The 6,335-nt window shown below is 37.0% G+C and overlaps 1 long non-coding RNA gene across 1 annotated transcript; it reads right to left on the reverse strand.

Annotated features, from left to right (window-relative positions):
* Positions 1-277: 277 nt before the first annotated feature.
* Positions 278-4,908, reverse strand: LOC140226562 (uncharacterized). The gene is made up of 2 exons (XR_011900981.1): positions 4,825-4,908; positions 278-3,772 (listed from the first exon to the last, which is right to left on the reverse strand). It is a non-coding gene; the product is annotated as an uncharacterized lncRNA (long non-coding RNA).
* Between the last annotated feature and the right edge of the window lie 1,427 nt (positions 4,909-6,335).

Genomic DNA, 6,335 nt, shown 5'->3' on the forward strand with positions numbered 1-6,335 from the left:
GAAGGCCCTTTTCAGGGCCAAACACATAATCTTGAAAATATATGCGGTGCACCTTTAAGCCTTCTACCATCCAATGTTTTACCGCAGCAAAAACCTTCAAAGATTTCATGGAAAGAGTACATCAAATTGTTGATGTCACCATTGACAGAAAAGTGATGTCTGTGCCTCGTTTTTGACGTATAGGAGAGACCAAAACTTTACAATGAACATAAATTATACACATGAACTTACTCGTAAAACACATAAAATGAAAATGAAAGAGAGGAAAACAAATTCATACCTTCATTTAACATGATCTGAACCAAAAGGTTCATATTCTCTTTATTCAAAACTATGAACTTCATTAAAATGAATTTGGCAAGATTCATCAAGATGTTACATGGCATTTTGCACACAGACAATGAATACCTGGAGTGTTTCCAGATGCAATTGTCAAGTACACCATGTTTTCACTACATATGCTGTCACAGAAAGTCACTGATTTCCTGCGGCAAATATCACATACATATTTAACTGGAAGTGTTTCCTAAATGAGCTGGGCAAGTATGTAATGCCTCTATCAATTAACATAATAAGTCACCAAAATCATTCAACATAATATTATGCATTGTTATTTGGTACACTGGCAATACAGCTGTATATGCAGGACATATTTCCTAGAGGCAACTGGCAAGTATGCAACCACAGGTACAAAGTATTGGTAGCCTAAACAATTTCATGATATAATCATAAAACATTCTGGAAACTGACACATATATGTCTTAATAATGTTCATAATGTTCATAAAAGGTCCCTTACTTTACTGAGCACATGAAATAATGCAACAAGACAAACCAAAACTAGGCCAGGGGAGGAGCCCCCCCCCCCCCCCTTCTTAACATTCTGACATTTATGTTATATAATATGTCTTAATAATGTTCATAATAAGTTCATAATGTTCATAAAAGGTCCCCTACTTTACTGAGCAGATGAAATAATGCCACGAGATGAACCAAATCTAGGCCAGGGGATGAGCCCCCCCCCCCCCCCCCCTTATCATTCCTCTACCAATAAACATAATAAGTCATCAGAATCATTCAATATAATATACATTGTTATTTGGTAGGCCTACACTGGCAATACAGCTGTATATGCTGTACATGTTTCCTGAGGCAACTGACAAGTATGCAACTACAGGTACAAAGTATTGGTAGCCTAAACAATTTTATGATATAATCATAAAACATTCTGGAAACTGACACATATATGTCTTAAAGGGGATGGCTAGTAACTAATCAGTGGGAATGCTGGGGATAATTGTTCCAAGCCTTGTGGGATTCATTTTAGAGTACATTATATAGATCTATTGTGTGAAAATCATTTGCTCCAGAATGGTCTCATATTCAAGTAATGTTTCCAGGTTAGCATGACTGTGCAGTGACGGGGTGATCGTTAATGATCACCCCTTCACTGCACAGTCATGCTAACCTGGAAACACTGAACTGCACATTACTTGAATATGAGACCATTCTGAAGCAAATCATTTTCACACATATATGAAATACTCTAAAATCAATCCCACCAGGATTGGAACAATCATCCCCCTAGCATTCTCACTGATTCCCACTGATCAGTTACTAGCCACCCCCTTTAAAAAGTTTCATAATAAGTTCATAATGTGACATTTGAACGTTTTCTCTTGACCTTTGACCCCATGGCAAAAATCTTTCTTTACGAATCATTGGGCAGTGAGGTATGTGTATTCTTGTGCCTAGACTTGTTATTCATCTCCAGGGAATGGAGAAAAAGAGTAATCAAATAAAATGGAATTTTAGCCTCTGAACCTGACCTTTCAGCCTTGACCTTTCACTCAATGTTGCCCAAATCCCAAAGAATAAGTGTCAGGCAGTACATGCATATCCACTAAATATCATGATGATACCATGAGCCATTTCTGAGATATAGGAAAAATAGAATTTTAGCATTTTCATTTGACCTTTGACCTCTGATCCCATAGGCCAGAATTTTACCAATGCAACTTTATCAGGTAATATGTATACAGACAAATTTTTAAAAATTGACCATGGCCATTGACCTTGAACATGTGCAACCAAAAGTTGAGAGGCGCAACTTCCTTCTCTCATACTCACTGTTTATGCCAAGTTTCATTTGGATACCTAAAATGGTTCTTAAAGGGAACCAACCTCAAAGAGAATTGTGGACTGAGTAAATTGAGTATTCCCTTGTTTTTCTGAAAGCAGTTAGTCATGTGCTCTTTCATCATGCTAGAAAAGTGAATTTTGGTGGAATTTCTTTAGTATTTTTTGAATTGTTGTCCACACATAAGTCATAACCTCTAGCCTCCTTATCCAGCGGTTCCAACACCAAAACTTTAAAAATTCAAAACTTTTCCATCGCTTGTCCAATTTTCCTCAAACTTTCACTGATGTGTTCTACTAATGTTGCTGCTATCACTCAATCCACATCGCTCTTTGGGTTGGGTTCCCTTTAAGTTATGCTGTCCACAAAACTGATTACTGACTGATGGAAGGAGGGATGGACAACCCCAAAACAATGTCTCTGGTTACAATTTGTGGAGGAGGCATCATAAAAGAAAAAATGATTACAATTTTTTCATCCACCAAATTTACCAAAAATATGCCTTTTTGTACAGTTTTTAAAGTGATTTTTCAGCAAATTGTGACATTATGCATACATTAGCATAAATTGTTGTTTTTTTTTTAACAAAAACAAAAACACCCAACTTTACAGTTTTGTATGTACTGAATTGCAAGGAGGGGGGGGGGGGGGGCTGGGAGAGCTCTGCTCTCTTGAAGACATCTGCAAACATACATTACAGAAAAATAACCCAACCAAATTAAAGTGTTAAGGATATATCAGTCCTTACATTCTGAGTGAAATTATGTGACCTTTTCACACACTAGACCATGTACAGTGTTTTTGAGTTGGCATGATGTTGTCCTGATGGAAAAACCCATGACTTTGCTGGTAATGAATATTATTGCTTGAAATTATTAAAAAAAAGTTTAGTACCTTTAAAGATATCAAGAGCCATTGTCAACTTTCTCAAGGTTTCATTTTCCCAGGTTAATCATATTAATCATGAAAGATTACTGCTAGTTCATGCAAGTGTGCTAAAACAAGTTTGAACAGACAACCCAAAATCTTTTATGATGAGGGTATCATGACAACATGTCACTGTCATATAAGATATATAATGCAAATATTCTGTGATACACAACTCACATTTAACCCTTCCTAATCCAAGTGTGGGGTTGGAACTTATTTGTCCCCCTCCTCAGATCTTGACCTCCAATCGCCCGACAATGGGGAAAATGGGGGAGAAGGTTGTTTGGGCTCCTCCTTAAGATCTTGGCCATCGATCAAACTATCACGGCGAAAATTGCCAGGCATGTTCCCTATCGCATAATCTCTAAGAATAAAGAGGTATTTTTTCCAAAAACATGGTTGTTTTCTCTAAATTATGTTCATTATGCTAGTTACATATACAACAATTTTTTCTTTTGTGTGTGTGTGTGTGCGTATCAGATTTTAAGCTCTAACTTTTGAATGAATGCTAAATGGGCAACTTTTTATCTGAACTTTTTATATAGTATTAACAAATACAAACACAAGTTTGAAAAATTGCGGTGTCAAAATAAATCTTCAGCAGGAGGTACAGATTCTTCAGCAGGGGGCACAGATTCTTCATCAGTGGGTACAGATTCTTCCGCAGGGGGCTGGGATACTGTGGCAGGGGGCCGTGTCTTTCCTGCATGACAAAACAAACAATGCAGAATATTTTCACATACACATATTTCAATATCTCATGTGTATCATGCACAGCTGACAAGTATAAAAAAAATACAATCTATTTTGTTCACTATTCTAAGACTTATTCATACAAAGCCATGTCTGGGAAATCATTGCTTATCAACATTACAATTCAGCATCATTGCAATTGATTGACATATTGCTCTACACTGATTTCAATAAGCACTGAACTAATCAGTGTCTTTTAGTAGTAGCCATGACAAAAAGACATTATGGGCATATGTACTCAAGCAGGATTTGAATCTATGACCTTCTGATCTTCGGACAGGCGTCATTTCCACTAGACCACCAAGCTTTCGCCTGACAGCAAGTGGTGGTTCTGATCCTTATGGCATGCAGCGGATACTGCTCAATTATTCAAATTAATGAAATTCTTCCGTCAAGATGCTTCCATTGCAACTGACAGACAAATGGCCCTACACCGACGTAAATAAGCACTAGGTCTGAACTGATCAGTGTTTTGCCAGCAGCCAAAACAATAGAAATCATGGGCATTATGTACTCAAGCAGGATTTGAACCAACGGCCTCCTGATCTTCTGACAGGCATCATCTCCACTAGACTACAGAGCTTACGCCAGACAGCAAGTGGTGGTCCTAATCCTTATAGCATGCAGCGGGTACTGCATAATTATTCAAATAAAACATTTCAACAGAGGAAGTTCATGAATTTGAATACAGCATCACTCAAAGAATCTGGTCAACACTAATTCACATAGTTCTTAGAAGTATAATTCACTTTATCACTTGTATGATGAGCATGTGATCTTAGTTCAAAATGAATGATGCATCAATTGTCTTCCATAAGTTTTACGGTAAATTTGTGTAGCTGTTAGAAAATACACATATGTCAATATTGTCCCACAATTCTACAAGCATTTCAAGCATGTTCATTTACGATGGAGGAAAGAAATGTGGAATTTTGATACGTTTCACTTAACTTTTTTACAAAATTCATCAGCCAATAGACAATCATCAATTATGATACTAACCATACATTGCTGAATGTCTTGGAAGAGCTGGCAAAGATTGTGTTGTTGCGTGCTGTTCAATATCTTGAATAAGCATCTCTTCTATTTGGACACGACACATTCTGCCACATATCTGGCAAGACACCTGTGCATGGTACAGTCATGATGCTCTGCAAAGTATTTGACTTAGATATTTCAGTGACAAAGGCCACATTCTCTTGCTGCCTAGTTTGAATACTGTTGCTCGGAAGATGCAGGTTGTTGAAGCCGAGCAGATTGTTGAGGTTGAGCAGGTAATGGAGGCTGAGCACATGCTGACACTGACTCAGTTGCTGGATGCTTTGTTGCTGCAGATGATGAGATGCTTGTCACAGGTGAAATGCCTTCACTGCTTTTCTTAGTCGGCTGTTTGTGAGAAAAATAAATGTAAATTCCAATGTAATACACCTCCACATACTTGTCATGACCATAAAAATTCAAATTTAAAGAAGGATAATAACAAACTGCTGTAACCATTAGACCTAGATAACTGGAAAGAATAAGAAAAAATCTTTCAAATGGGTAAAATATTTTTGATAGCTATGTATGTTACTGTTGTTATTGTGCTGATTTAATGTAATCAGATGGTTCATTCTTTGTCGCAAATTACAAGGACTTCTTGATATCTATTTAACAGGAAAAGAGCTCCAATTGAATCCATGGGACAAACCTGAACACTGTAGCACACAATTCACTTCCCCAAACAAACAAACAAACAACAACAACTAGAAATGTCGCTATGGCGACTGGTATGCCTCTGCCATAATGCATCGTTCTCCTAATAGGTCTATAGTACAACATCTTGACAATGTGTGATTACAGTTTCACATAACTGGCAAAATATTAGAATGACCGGTTTGTCACAAATGTGTTGAATGTTCACTTTCCTTGAACTAGCTTTAATTGGATGGATGGCTATACTGCCTAAGAGTGCAGGTACAATTGTATGTGGGGATTTGAGAATCTTCACTTGACTTTTGACACTTTTATAAGTCTATGCATTTAGTAACTTTCAAAGTATGGAGAAAAAGTGTAATTCATGTATTAAATACTACAATTTTTGCATTCTTACTTGGCCTTTGACCCCGGACCTTAGACCCTATGACCCTAAAATTCCCGAATGAATCACCGTCGGGTAGAACATGCATTAATCTGTACTAAGTTTCATGATGATATCTTGAGTCACTTTCAAGATATGGAAAAAAAGAAGAAGTGAAATTTAGCACTTTCACTTGACCTTTGGGCAAGAAACTTCCTAGAAAATCTCTATTGGGCAATATATCAAGTTTCAAGAAAAATCTTGGAAATATTGCAGAAATATGAGGGAACAAATGATATTTTGATTTGACCTTGATCATTGACCCCTGACCTTTGACCCATGATACCTACATTCCCTAGATGATCACTGCTAGTAAGTACATGCATAGATGTAATTACATTATATGAAGATGCCGTGAACCATTTCCAAGATATGGAGAAAAAAGGGTGAAATT

This window comes from Diadema setosum, chromosome 3, assembly GCF_964275005.1.
Source record: "Diadema setosum chromosome 3, eeDiaSeto1, whole genome shotgun sequence".
Taxonomy (NCBI): domain Eukaryota; kingdom Metazoa; phylum Echinodermata; class Echinoidea; order Diadematoida; family Diadematidae; genus Diadema; species Diadema setosum.